Below are 14,437 nucleotides of genomic sequence, written 5' to 3'. Positions count from 1 at the left end.
TAGCTTTACGTTTGACATTTATATAGGTCACAGTGAGCTAATAGCCATCTGCCATCTGGGGACTTTTATAATGAACATTGCAGAAGACTATGAAACAATCTCTGGCATTTCCGATTTGAACATAAGCTGAAATAGGGTTGATCTTTACAATATGCTCTGCTGTCTCTCTTCAGGTTTGCATTAGTCATTTGCCTGGCCTTGCTACACACACACACGCGCTTGCACATATGGGAAGTGGTGGGCTTCGGCACTTAGCACTATCAGTTAATCACCACACACACGAGAAACCCAATACCTTGCATTGCTGGGAAGGGCCCCCGCTCACCTGAAAACCCTGAGCACATTTCAGAACTGTTAATGACCCCCCTGCAGTGACAGTACGGGGGTGTCAGCCTTAAAGTAGGTGCATAGACGGGAAATCACTCCTGCAATGTCGCATATCCACCTCTGAGCATCGCCTCTCTGCTCTGCTAATCCAAAATAGGCACCCACAGTACAGCCTCTGCCCGGGGGGGGGATGCCCCCAGGAACATGTTATTTCCTTATGGCACCTGAGTGCTCTGTGCTGCTCTCACAGCTTTCACAGATGGGGAACTGAGAGAGGAAAAGATGGAGTGGAGCTGCTGAGTGACAGAAGCACCTACAGAAGCTGTGAGCAGAGCTGGGTGCCCTGACTTGCAGGTCAGAGCAGCCCTTCTCCCTGCACCTCCATGCTGTTTGCTGTGTGACAGCAACCTGTGGAAGGACGGAATGTGCTCAGATGGATGAGAACACCCCATCTCGATTAGTCACTCTCCAAAAGGCCTCCTAGGGGGCCAGCCCTCCTTAACGCTGCTTGTTCCTCCTGAGTTCCCCGAGCCTCAGCAGCCCGCGGGGTAATAAATTACATTTGTCTCTGCCTTAGGAGCAGCAGCTCGGCCGAGCCCTCCTCCCCATGACTCAACTCATGATGAAATGCCTATTTCCTGGTGCTGAGATCTGTGAAAATTGGTCTTTCCAGGCTCCTTCCTGAGGGATGCGGCTCGGCGAGGCGGCCGGGGCATCTTTGATCAGATGAGCTCCGCTCCCTCCCTTCCGCACGCAGACGCCTGGTCCTGGGGTGCCACTTATTTGTATTATGTCTTTTAAAGGCGGCACGCAGCGCGTTTGAAATCCAATCCCCTCTCGTGGGGCTGTGGGGATGGTATGCCAAGGAGATGCCTGAGCACTGACCAGGTTTTGACCTGGTCCTACGAGTACTCAGGTTACACACAATGCTCCGCCGACTCCGATAACCGTAAATGTTTTGGGCTGCGGTTCAGCAGGTGACAGCTTAAACAACTTAAATTCAGCTGCTGCTCTGAATGCTGATGCACAGTGGGGCGGAAGGGCCGGAGGGCCCCGGGAGGGCACCTTCTCTGCACTCTCCTTTCCCAGCGGTGCTCCATGCAGGCTCAGAGGGCAGCCTGGCATTCCTGCTGGCTCCATCACAGTCCCATTCTCCCATTCTCCCTCCCCTGGCCTCGGCCTCATGTAGTTACTCTGCCTGTGTCACTGCCCCTCTTTCAGTAGCATTGCTATTGACTCCGGTCCAAGTGAGAGCACAGCTTCATTCCAACGGAAGGCATGAAGAGATGAATGCTGCAACAACCCTACCCCTGCTTCTCCCTTCCCAACAGCATCAAGTAGCCAAGGCTGTGCTTCAGCAGTTAAGCACTGCTCATTCTTCTCAGCACCACTGGTAATACATAACGCAGCTCAGTCCATGGAGCACTCTCCGTATTGTTATTAATGTCCATGTCACAGCTGCTTCCATAGGATGTCCATCACACCCAGGGATCATTGCGTGCCAAAGGTGCCAGGAGTTCAGCCTGGGTCCTGCAAGGGCTCGGACTCAGCTCCTCTTTGAATTACAAAGGGAGATATGGGGAGGGAGGCAGAGCAGAGCTTCAGCTTGAGTTAAGGTGGGGAGGAATCACACAAAGGGTACAAAAAAGAAATGAAAGCAAAGGGGACGTTCTAAATGCTGGGAATACACACTTGCACTGACCACACTGGGTAAACTAACTTTTGTTTTAAGGCAAGCCACATTAAGAACCTTTACTTCTAATGTGCAGCAGTGTCCTCCCACATTCCTGCCTGGCTCCAGGCTGACCTACAGCTACAAAGCAGCACCTCTGCCCACTCTCTGTACCCCGTCCCACCCAGCAGCTCCCAGCAACAACTGAGACGTGCCCTGTGCCCAGCCCTGTGCTCTGCACCCCCTTCCGCACTGCCTCCTGCAATCTCATGTCAATCACAGCTGTTTTAATGCACTAAATATCCAAATCCAGACTTGTGCTTACTTAACAATACGCTGCTTTGATCATTGTAATACAAGCAAAACTGAGAAGAAGGAGCCCTTCTTTTCCCCTCCTCTCCTGAAACAAGCCTCACCAGGCCTCCAGCTTGTAAAACCAAAGCAATTGCAATCTTTAATTTTATTTCCTTCATTTTCAGGCTAACAGTTAGGTGCTGGTTTCGATTAGGGCCATTCTGAGTGGAGACAACGTTATTTTAAATAAAAAACACGTTGAGCTTTAGGGGGAAAAAATACTCCGCAACTCATGTAGGGAGAAACGTCTTTTCAGTGCAAGTCATTGCCCCCAGTGCTGGCACTTACAGCCCCATAAAGCCAAAGGTGCAGCACTGGGACAGCCCTACAGCCAACCTCTCCACCGATGCTGGCACCACTATGCCAGCCTATGCCACTGAACCAGCAGAACACGCAGGCTGGTGTTTGCAGCAGAGATGCTCTGGACTGCTGCCACTGCAAATGGAATCAAATATAGCCCAGTAGCTGGATTTGCACTGATCTGACTAAAAATGTCATCGTGCCTTTAGAGCGTGGGCCTGGTCAGCCCAACGCCAGCACAGCTCCTGTGCAGACTGAGCACACAGCACCAGAGCAGCAGCACTTTGAGATCTCCTTCTCAGGATGTATGTACTACACAGACATGGCAGCTCTGGGGAAAGCTCAGGGCCACCATTTAGTCCTATTTGGTTCACTTTGACCAAACACTACCATAAAAGCCAAGACTCAAGGCTCAAAGATGAGATAAAGATGAGAACACCTCAAGGTGCTCTTTTTAGGACTGATATCAGTAAAATGATCTGGCACCAGATTTAGGGTGATGAGTACATTACCCCAGCACAGGAATTGATCTCTGTGGTGGTATTATCTTATAATTACATTTGGGAGCAGCTCTTCCACCTCCTGTAAGGAATATTTTCAGCACTCATTCCCTGACAGCACAGGAAGGCTGGCAGCACCTCAGGGAACCACTGTGGGATGGAGGCACACCACCACGCAGCCCTGAGTTGGTCCTCCTGGACCAGGACCTCATTACACCGAGTGCTGACCAAGCACTGGCAGCCTGCGTTGCCCCAGAGTGCAGAGCTGAGAGTGCAGCAGACCAATGCAGTCGCATGCACTTCAAAATGCTAATTTATTTTCTCGATGTGTGAGTTAGTTTTATGATATCAGCATTTTATAGCTGCAAAGCAATGGGTTTCTTTCCATCTCAGGCAATGACCCACCAGGGTCCCACCTCACCAAAGGCTTTGGGCAAAGCCACCATCCCTTTCCTGGTCTTCCAGGTGGCCACTCCGGAAAGCAAAGGCATCTCGAGACAAAGCCCTCAGAAGCTCTTTTACCAGGCCTGGTAAATGCCCTCTCATTCTGCCTTTGCACAGTCATGGTGTGCACATGGGGAGGCACTGCACTCTGCTTTGAGAGGGCACATGGCCCTGCGCTGCCACGAGTGCTATTGTACCTCTGCTGGCAGTTGCTGCATTACTATGACAGCTGCAAACCTCGATGAGTGAATAACCTAATCGAGCCATTAAAGGAAACAGAAGCCCTCTGCCCTGTTTGATTTCTCTCTGTAATGATGTAAAGTGCACTTTAATGGAGTCAAAGTGGTCCTGGGCCATTCTTGTTAAGGCCATTTGATGCAGTGCTATTGAGTCCCACTGCTAGCGTTCATTACCTCCCTTCAGCTCTCTCCCCTGCTGCATTGTAGTTCAGACTTCCCAGCACAGTTTCTCTGCTGCTACAGCCCCTTGCCTGCGTTTTGTCTACATAAATTAGACCTTGTGCAGCATATTGGCCTGTCAGGGGACTAGGAAGAAACTGTATATTGTTTCTGGCATTCCCGGGCCCTTCTGCCCCTGACATCTGCTGTGTTTGTGACAGGGAATACATTCCTGACTCATTATCCGGGCAAGCGGAATCCCTCCCTGACAGCACCATTAATCAGAATCAAGCAGTCCAGCAAATAAAAAAAAGGAGAGAGAGAGAGAGAGAAGAAAAAGAAAGAGAGCAAAGAAAAGGGACGGTTCCCAACTTTCACTTTTGTGTCATTCCAGTGTCTGGACAAGCAGCAATCTATCTTTGTGAGTGACAGCTCTGATGGATGGCATTATTTATGCTTTTGTGTATTAAAAGACAGTTCTGGCACTGCCTTGTCACTCTGCCAGAGATCCGAAAAAGAAGTTGAAATTTAATTTGAAGGGAAAGAGGGCAAAGATCAGAGGATCTGGGATGGGGAGCGCTGCCTGGGAGGGATGGGGAGCTGGGAGAGGGGACACGCGGTGCTCCGACAGCTGATTGCCCCCATAGGTGCTGAGATTCTGGGTTTCACTATGTTTCTATATTAGCGCCTCCCTGGGGTGGAGGTCTGCCTGCTGACACAAAGAAGTTGGATGTTTCTTGAAGGGATGCATTACTGAGGGTGAGATGGGCATCTGCTTAATTTTCTGCGCGTAATTTGTGTATGCAAACGTTATCCTATGTTCACATCCACATACAACTAAACGTGGGCACAGGGCACCTTTGCACGGGGGGTACTCAGACAAATTAATTCTAAACATTGGGTTCTTTTGCTCCAACATACACATCTTCAGAGCTGCAGAGCACCTGAACAGGTACATGGAGACAGGGACACATCCCAAGGCAAACAATGCACCCACAGGTTTAACTCCTTAATGTTTCCTTACAGCACTCTTTGCAAACAAACTGAAGTTGAAACAAAGGGTTGCATTCTTGAAGTCTGATACAGTTTTGCTCATTTAAAGCTATGGGGGAAAAAAAAATGCCTTTCACTTCATCTGGAAAATGAAGTTTGAGTGTCAGCCCAGCCTCACGACTTTGCCTTTACATCCCCCCCACACAGACCAGCTGAGTGTGGAATGCAGCAGTCCTGGTATGAAGATTTAGATGCCCACACTTCCATCCCTACCATCTCCTGCCTGCAGACACGACTGGTATTTGCATGTGAAGTGCCAGGCTGGGGGTTGGCTCACACCAACCCATTTATAACCTCAGAATTGCAGGGAGTGTAAATCCGTGTCTTTGTTTAACTGTGCTGATTTATGTGCTGGCAATTGAACCCATGGATATTTATACAGCATATACCACACCGTATATAAATACTAGAACTTGGTCAAAGTATGTTTCTGTGAGGATATTATATATAGTGGTACATGAGGAAACAAGCAGGCCATGCTCGTTTCAAGAGCAAGCAGGTATATCTTTCTGAAAACTGTGCATTATGTGTCCTTGTGCCAGCAGTGAATTTGGCCCTACACATATTTATATTTCTGCAGCTCTGACCATAGGAAGAGCCTCACCTGCAGATGGCACAGAGCAGACCTGCCTGGTCTGAAGCCCACAGTTAAGTTCTTAAAGCACATTACAGGAATAAGGCATCCCAAATTTAGCTGACAATGCTGAATTAGAAGCAGAAATCTTACCTGGAAAAGCTGGTTTGGATCACAGCTGGACGTTTCTTCATCCCCTTCTGATGTATCCCAGGACAGAACAGAGTGAGCTGCCCAGATTCCTCTGTGCTGCTGCCAGAGAGGGATGGAGACCTCCAGAGGTGCCAATGCCATTCCAACATGCATTCACCTGAGCATAAAATTGCAGAGAGTCATTTGGTGGAGCGAGGCTGCCGGCCTCTGCCTGCAGGAGTGATGTGAGGGCCTGCCCAGCATGCTGCCAGCTGTGCATGTAATGCTGCCACAGGTCTATAGGTGCACAGTGCTTTGGGTGCACGGGTCACAAGCACAGAGATGATGGCATGGAGCTCCCTGCAGTGTAACAGCACGACGTGTTTCACTCTGTGATAGTTCCACCACTGACTGACACCTGGTTTTGACCTGAGAAAACATGAAATAACCAGAGACATCATTCTCATTATTTATAAATTCTGCTTTCAGATGACCCATCTCCTGGCGATTTTGACAAACATCTGCTTTGGAACCTCTTAGTCAACAGACAGCATTTGCTTTTAATTAATACCGATTTGTTTCATCCCAAAGTCTCAGCAGGTTTCATTCCTCTCTCCCTGACTATTGGCATCAGCAGTGGCCGTACCACACCTTGCAAATCTGGGCAGCAGCCACTCCTGACACTGCGGATCCAGGGCAAAATCCCAAGCACCTCAAAAACTGCCAAAGTTCTCGGCTAAATCTGGGAATGGGGTTGACTTGCGGGCCCAGCTGGATTGTTGCTATCATCCTCTTGGACTCTTCTTCCTGAGGAGAGTGCATCCACCTCCTCTTCCTATCTGTAGGGATTATTCAGCTCAGCTGCATTCCAACGCTCAGATGTAACTCAGCACACTGACGGAGCACTACTGATGGACAGACAGGAAAACTGCTACGAGCAATTGAGAACCCAGCAGCCCAGGATCACAGCGGTGGTGTTCTGATGGAGGTGGAGGTCACCTGCACTGACTTCATCTGAAAAGGTTCCCAAAAGGAATGACATCACAGCAGGCCCAGGTACTGAGCTGTCCTTGCAGAGTGGGAAATTGTGGAACAACCCCATTACTTTCAAGATCCAGAGCTTCCATTTCAATGTGAGATTCGTGCATCACTCCTGCAGCTCTCCTGCAGCGTCAGCCGCTCTGAGGGAACCGCTCATCTTCCTCCTCTCAGCCTCACTTTGGAGTCTGTGGGTTGGCTTTCTGCATTGTTGGTACTGCTCCATGCTCCATTGAAACTGCTGGCAGGGGAGGCAGGCTGCAGTTAGGGGTGAATGTGCACAGGGCTTTCTCTCCACTGACTTCCAGAGGCATAAGTTGGGCTGCTCGGCTGCTCCGGATGGAAACACAACAGTCATCTTTCATAGGAGCTCTGCAGAGAAGACAATGAGAGTCAGTCTTATTTTCAGTCTTACCGTATCTTCAAATGGTACTGTGCAATAAATAAATACACCTGAGATTGCACCTCAGTAGGGGGAAATGGTGTGAATGTTCCTATCTCTGGTGAGGACAATTTCTACCCACTGAAGATCTGCCCCTTGATCTCCAATGCCAAAGGAGCTCAAAATCCTGTGTTTTAAGCACAGTAGTGGCAGTGCTTAATTCTATTCTGTCGTCTGTCAGAACAGCAGGAGGAAGAAGGAATGTATTGGTGTCATATGGAAACCACGGCTTGATGACGGACAAAATTAAATCCTTGCATTTGGACATAAACCATGGTAACACAAAATATGCAGCAAGTCAGGCTTGGTTTTCAATACTGAAAACACAAGGCCCCACTTGGCAGGCTGGGAAGGGATATTAGTCAGATTCAGACATGGTTTTCTTTGTTGGTTTTTTTTTGAAGGATAAATAATTACGTGTTGAGATATTCCAGACTCATGTTAACACAGTTGTGTGTGAACCACAGCAGAGGATGCTGTGAGAATGGGAAGAACTGAAGGTCCTTTAACCAACAAAGCGCCTGGAAATCCTGGAAAAGTTTTGGGGATCAATTCTGGAAAACAGTCCCAAAGTTTCCTCAAAATGTGGCTGACGCATTCATCTCCATCAGTTAAACCTTCCAAACGTTTGCTTACTGCCTGTGCTCAGGGCAGGAGGCGGAGGTGCAGGCTCAGTGCTGTGTCTCTGTGCATGTCCATGCATCGCTGCTGCTGCAGCTGGGCTGTGCTGTGCCATGGGCTGAGCCCCGGCCCCTGCACACTCACTGTGCTCTGCGGCTGCTCCCACTGCCCAGAGCTCAACTAAGCCTTTAACCAGCTGAAGTCTGGAGATGGCTTGCAAAAGCTTCTTTTGGGTTTGGTTGCGTTCCTTATTTAGTTGGAACAAACATTTGTGCACAACAAGAGATCAACCAAAGAACCATGGAATCATTAAGGTTGGAAAAGACCTCTGAGATCACCAAGCCCAACCATCAACCTATCCCCACCGTGCCCACTAACCATGCCATAGAACCATACCATTAAGTATTTTAACTTGTAGCAATGCTGTTTGGAGTGCAAGAATCCTGAGATGGATTTATTTGCTGAAACAGCTCCAAGTGGTGCCCAGCAAATGACCTCTGCCTCATGCTTTGTTCTATGGTCTCCCAGGCTGTGCTGCTACTTTGTGTTTTAGAAGAAACCCCAATGTAGCAACAGGCCTTCCAGCCCTGCCCCACTGCCGTGCTCCTGTTTCTATTTACACTGCAATGCTCTGAAGGCAGACCCTATTTTTGTAGTGTTCTGTACAGTGCTTTGCTCAGCAAAGACCTGACCTGGCCTCTTCCTGCTACCTGCACTGGCCGAGCTGATACCCATAACAGCTCGCAGAGCAGCTTCAAGCAGGTGCTGTGATTGCTCCCAGAGGCGCTGTGCAGAGAACAGCACTCAGATGGCACAGCAGACACAGATCTCCTGCACAGACAGAACCAGCCCACGTCCCTATGGTGCTGCACTGCCTGTCCTGAGCACCCGAGCTCTGATTTGCACCGATCCCAGATCGCTGTGACTGCTGTTCTACATCTTGCACAATCCCATTGCCCTCATGAGTGTAAAATGGAACTCATAAATCACATTCTGGAAAGGGCAAAGGACGTAAATGTCAGCGCAGCAGAATGAGTTTACGTAGATGGAGTCAAGGCGAGTAGCACAGATATGGCATGGAGTTGGACTTCACATCTCACTGATGCTCTTGGTCCAGAGCTTTGCTCATTAATGAGGCCATGATTCTGTTATTCAGACTCGTGGTAAGTGGTTCCTCAGGCAGAGATCCAGCAAAGCACTTAGGCAAATTCATAAATTTATGTCCCATTGACTTCTGTGCAACTATTTATATGCTCAAAGTCATGCATGTCTTAAATGCATTTCCAGATCAGGCCTTGTATTCAACAAATAGCCCTTCTGCAGCAGCGTAAACCCCAGACTTCCAAGATTTGTGAGTTCACGTTGTCATTTCTGAAGCTACCACAACTGCAACATAGAACGCAGCATCAGAAAATGCTTTACAATAAGAAGTCATTGCTTTGATCCACACCCAAGTAGGGCCAATGGAATTAGGATTAGGGTTGGCAGCAGCTTTGGGTCAATCACCCTTTTTTAGAAGGGCATATTTCAGTTCTCACAGACTTCAGGCACTGGGGATCTAAGAACCTCCTGCATTCACACCTATGTGATGCACGCTTTACTCCTTTCTTTCCCAAATGCAGCACAACACATTCTTTAACCGATCAAACATTTTAAATCCCAAAGCGATGCTCTGCAGAAAGTGATTTAGAGTCAGCTCAAGCTGCTGTTAATATAATTGGTAATTTCATCAAACTAAAAGCTATGGTGATTTATTTCTAATTATACTCTCTATTTCTACGTGGGAGACAGCCATACCCACGCTGTGCCCCCTGCCTGACTCCCCATCCCCATCCCCATCCCCATCACATCCCCATCCCCATCTCCACCTCCATCCCATTCCCATCCTCATCCCATCACCACTGCCATTGCCATTGCCATAGCCATCCCCATCCCATCCCCGTCCCCATCTCCATCCCCATTCCCATCCCCATCCCATCTCCATCCCCATCCCCACCCCCACACTCTGAGCTCTCCATTGCAAAGATGGGCTCACAGGGACGGGCTGACACTGACCAGGAGCAACCACCAGCAGCATTTACACTACTCTGGACTTTTCCCCTGCTCCTTCCTATGTAGCTTTTCAGAGCCTGAGCCAGCACGGGCTGCAAGAGATGAACATGCAATTAAACCCTTGGGAAAACCTGCCTTGGTGAAAATCTCAGGGCAGACAAAATCCTGAGGCTTTCGATATTATGTGGGATTTGTGCTTCTCGCTGCTCTCCTTCGCACAAAGCCTTTGAGGAACAGATTAACTTTGTCTGCTGGGGAACTTTAGCTGCAGGAAACTCCAGTCTGTTGCAATTGCTCCGTTTCCCTTTGACAAAGCCCTGCACCCCGCGGGCCGACAACCCGCATTACACCCTCTGCTCTCACCGGGGTCACTTTGCATTGCATCACTGCTACATGGAAACCACTCAATGATACCTGGGGAAACCTGAGCTCATGGCTCCAACTCCTGCACTGCTGTAGGGATGGCTTCGTTTGGGACTCAGAAGAAAACAACAACAAAGCTTGAAGTGCCATGGATGTGCCTTTTGCCTGCTGGGCTGCAGGGATGTGTGTGTGTGTGCCCACATATGCCAGGCAGGAGGTCCCACAGGTGCCAGCCCAGAGCCCCGTGTGCTCTGCACATCCTGTGCCCATCTCACCATCAACCACGACCCCATTCTTCGTGTTACTGACCTGGTTGTGCAAAACTCAGGGAGGAAATCGGGCCCACAGGGCTGAGAGTTAAGCACTAAAACGGTGGCTTTCAAAAAGCAGGCAGAGATTAAAAGCACACTGACGTATGAAACTGAACATACCCATAGGCCATTGAATACGCTCCCCAAATCTGAATGGATGCACAAGCAAGCCTCATTTCCCTCATCCCTGCCTACCAGCACCTAGCCAATGCACTTCATAGAGCCTATAGAGACGTGGCATTATAAAGATCATGCGGCCCAGAAAAGTACAAAAGTGATTTAAAACGTTCTAATCTCATTAATCTGCTGCTTCTCCCTGAAGACGTTCAAAGCCCAGGCCGGATCCTTCGCTGGCAAGTAAAGTAGAAAAGCACTTAAATAAGACCTTGAATTTAAGCTTATGCTTAAATTATATTTACCACGAAGTTCATTTCGAGATAAATTCACGCTAAGACAATATTTCTAAGGAAAAAAGCACCTCACTTAAGCCAGAGCCTTGGCAGTATAAACAGAGCTAATCTGCAGTAGATGAGTTTTTCTGCAGCACGACTCCCTCTCCCACTGCTCTGAGCTCCTTTCTGCAGTGCAGGGATGGGGGCAGTGGCTCATTGGCCTCTCCCAGTGATTCGGTTCTGCTCAGATTTTGCACATCCAAGCAAACAACACCATAAGGTCACTATAAAAACTGATACCCAAAGCACCTTTAACAGCCCAGAAAGTCAGATCCATTCTCTTGATCCCATTCTCTCCCCCTGGACAACCTTCTGTAGTGCGCTGGGCCACTCCTATCCTTATCACAGTGTGTTCCCACTTAACGTCCCTAAGCTTCTCACATGTGAAGAAAGCAGCACAAATGTAGCTCAGCCACATCTGTAATTGGAGGTTCCGTGTGCATGCCGGTATTGCGTGATTATTATTATTGCTATTGACAGTATAAATGGCAGCACCATAATGGGACAACAGCATCAGGTCTCAGGGAGGCAGAGGGTAAGGAGACATTAATATGTGCAGTCAACATACATCTTGCACTAAGAGAGTGTGCTGGTATGAGTGGTTCTGACACCTAGAACATAAACCAGATGGCCCCTTTCTTACACCATATCATGCAAAAAGAGATTTGAATTAATTCATGTAGAAATCATGACAATTCTGTTACTGTTGGAACTCAGCATGGCGGACAGGGTGGCAGGAGATTATGCTGAATTTTTAACTTATCAAATAGCAGTGACAGATGTCACTGCCTGTGCTCCTTTGTTGTCTCCCGTCCTTTCTCCATCTCAGAGCCTTCGTTTCCCTTCTCCAGAGCAGCAACTCTGGAAAACTATTTCAGTTAAATTTTGTGCAGTACTTTCTCCATGTCCCTGAGTGAAAAGCAATCCCTCAAACCCCAAAGCGTGTTCCCAAAATCACAAGGATGCTGGGATCAGCTCCACCCATCCACCCTTTTTCATTGAAATTCCATTAAGATTTGTCAAATTTTACTGTTTTTTCCTTCTTTTTTCCCAGATTGAAGCCCCAGGTGCTCCATCCCTGCCCTTCACACACCTCCTCAGCACCACACAGATCCATAGGGTCTAGGAGGGGCCTCTGGAGCTCCCCACTGAACCCTCCTAATGCAGGTTCCATACAACAGGTAAGCATTCAGGCAGATCTTGAATCTCTCCAGAGAACCAGACTGCACCATCTCTCTGTGCAGGTTGTTCCAGAACTTTGGCAGCCTCAAGGTAAAGAATTTCACCCTTATGTGCAGATGGAACCCCCTGGGCTCCAGTCTGTGCCCAGCACCCCTTGTCCTGGTGCTGGGCACTGCTGGACGGAGCCCGGCCCATCCATTTGACTCCCAGCCTTCAGATAGTGATCAGCATTGGTCAGATCCCCTCTCAGCCCTCTGTTCTCCAGGTGAACAGCCCCGGGGGCTCTCAGCCCATCCCCAACAGGAGGTGCTCCAGGCTCCCACCTTCTTTTCAGCCCCGTGCCGGCCTCTCTCCAGCAGTTCAGTTCTGCCTGGAACTGGGGAGCCCCACGCTGGGCAGAGTGTTCCAGATGTGGCCTTCCTGGGGCAGAGCAGAGGGGAGCAGCACCTCCCTGCCCTGCTGGCCGTGCTCTGTGCAATGCACCCTGGGGTCCCATTGGCCTTCTTGGCCACGAGGGCACACTGCTGGCTCATGGTCAACTGTTGGCCAACCATTGGTCAATCAGAGCATCTCCTTGGCCACCACGGTACACTGCTGGCTCTCTCTGCTCAGCACATTCCCACTGTCCATGCAGGCCCTGTGCTGGGCAGCATGCAGCACCAATCAACACTCAATCCTCAGCCAATATGGCTGCAACCCATCAGCTGGGGTCCTCCCGCTGCTCAACCGCCCGCGTGGTTTCATTGACGCTGGCAGAGAGCAGCAGTGTTGATGTTGCCTTTCATCAGTGGGGATCAGGCTCAAGTCACCGCCTCTTTGGATGTGTGTGCAGCACTTCCACCTCCTGTCACTGGGATGACAGATCCATGAGGGCCTGGCACCTGGGTGTGCCACACAGCCAGCGCTCAGCTCAGCACACACAGCTTTTCTTCCTTTTTTTTTCCCATTGGGGAACTTTCTCCTCCATTTCTACCCCCCCCACCCCCCCCCCTCCTCTCTGAACCTGAATGAACACTTCTTTCAGTAATGGGTTTTTTCCACCTGGTTGACTTGATGAAAGGTTTATGAGTTGACATTATGTGTGAGAAGAACAAAGCGAGCGCGGGGATGTGTGCGTGCGCGGGGGCGGGGAGCAGCCTCAGCAGAGCTGCTGAAAACTTTATTACAAACTAAGAGATGCTGAGAGCAATAAATCAGTCGGATGCTCCCTACGACACAGCTGAAAGCTGCCACTGCACAGCAGGAGAGCGCACAGAGCTGCGCTGGGTGCCACGAGGTGCAGGAGGGGAGGGTGAGGGGAGGGCAGAGAGGGGCTGGGAGCACATGGAAGAGCCTGAGGTGCTCCCATCCTTTGTGACTGCCTGCACGAGGTTCCAGGGGGATGAGCTCTGCTCACCACCCAGCTCGGGTGAGCGTTCAGTGGGGTTAGGAGGAAGTCGACAGCTACGATTTACCAACAAACAGATGAACAGCAGCTTGGTGCCAGTGTTTGGAAACTACTTATACCTAAAACAAACAAACAAAAGAATCTCAGCTGTTGTTTGTTAGGAAACCGAAGTTAACAGGCTTACCATTCGGAGACCAAGACCAACCAAGACCAGTTCCAACTTAGCGTTGCAGAGAAGGGCAGTAAGGGCTTGTGCAGCTCCCGCTGAGCCTGCATAACACAGAGCAGCACTGCCACCAGCTCCAAGCACAGCCCTAAGCTCCGGCACCTGCAGCAGCTCAGCGGGGTGCACACAGCCCTCCTGGTTTTATGTTCACCCCGTGTTTTTCAAGCACTAGCCTTAGTTCTGCTCTAATTTAGACCGGTGTTAATTAGCGCTGTCTCTACTGAGGTGCAAAGAGTTTCTCAGGAGCAGCAGGCAGCAGCTTTCCCTGACTCAGCTGAACAAATCGCCCGGAGAATGGCTGTAACGTGACAAGCAGACCGAGTCCTAGCAGCTCCTGCAGGTCGTGCAATCCAGCTGCGTGCACTCACTGCTATTTCTCCCTAGCAATCCCATGCCGTACACAAAAGCAAACATGTTTCTATTTTAGACTCTAATCCAAGGCTACTGCGTGCCTTTGGAGTGCGGATGTCCTGGAAATGTCACTGCAGAGCGGTGTGCTCAGGCGATCAGAGCTGTTCCATTTTGCAAATGACAGAGCAGGGTCACAGATGACACTCCGGCCATGGGGTCAGGCACAGTTGCTCAGGCTTAACTTGTTGAATAGCTCGT

General features: G+C 49.7%; 1 long non-coding RNA gene across 1 annotated transcript in view; it reads right to left on the bottom strand.

Moving 5' to 3' along the window:
* Positions 1 to 14,150, bottom strand: part of LOC124417352 — a 99,219-nt gene extending 85,069 nt beyond the window's left edge. Inside the window, exons 1-2 of the long non-coding RNA XR_006931998.1 lie at positions 13,787 to 14,150; positions 5,776 to 7,164 (exon numbers count right to left, since the gene is read on the bottom strand). This is a non-coding gene — a long non-coding RNA (uncharacterized LOC124417352). The remainder of the gene's footprint in view (positions 1 to 5,775; positions 7,165 to 13,786) is intronic.
* Between the last annotated feature and the right edge of the window lie 287 nt (positions 14,151 to 14,437).

This window comes from Gallus gallus, chromosome 22 (assembly GCF_016699485.2).
Source record: "Gallus gallus isolate bGalGal1 chromosome 22, bGalGal1.mat.broiler.GRCg7b, whole genome shotgun sequence".
In the NCBI taxonomy this organism is placed as follows: domain Eukaryota; kingdom Metazoa; phylum Chordata; class Aves; order Galliformes; family Phasianidae; genus Gallus; species Gallus gallus.
This window is presented reverse-complemented; position numbering and strand designations above follow the sequence as displayed.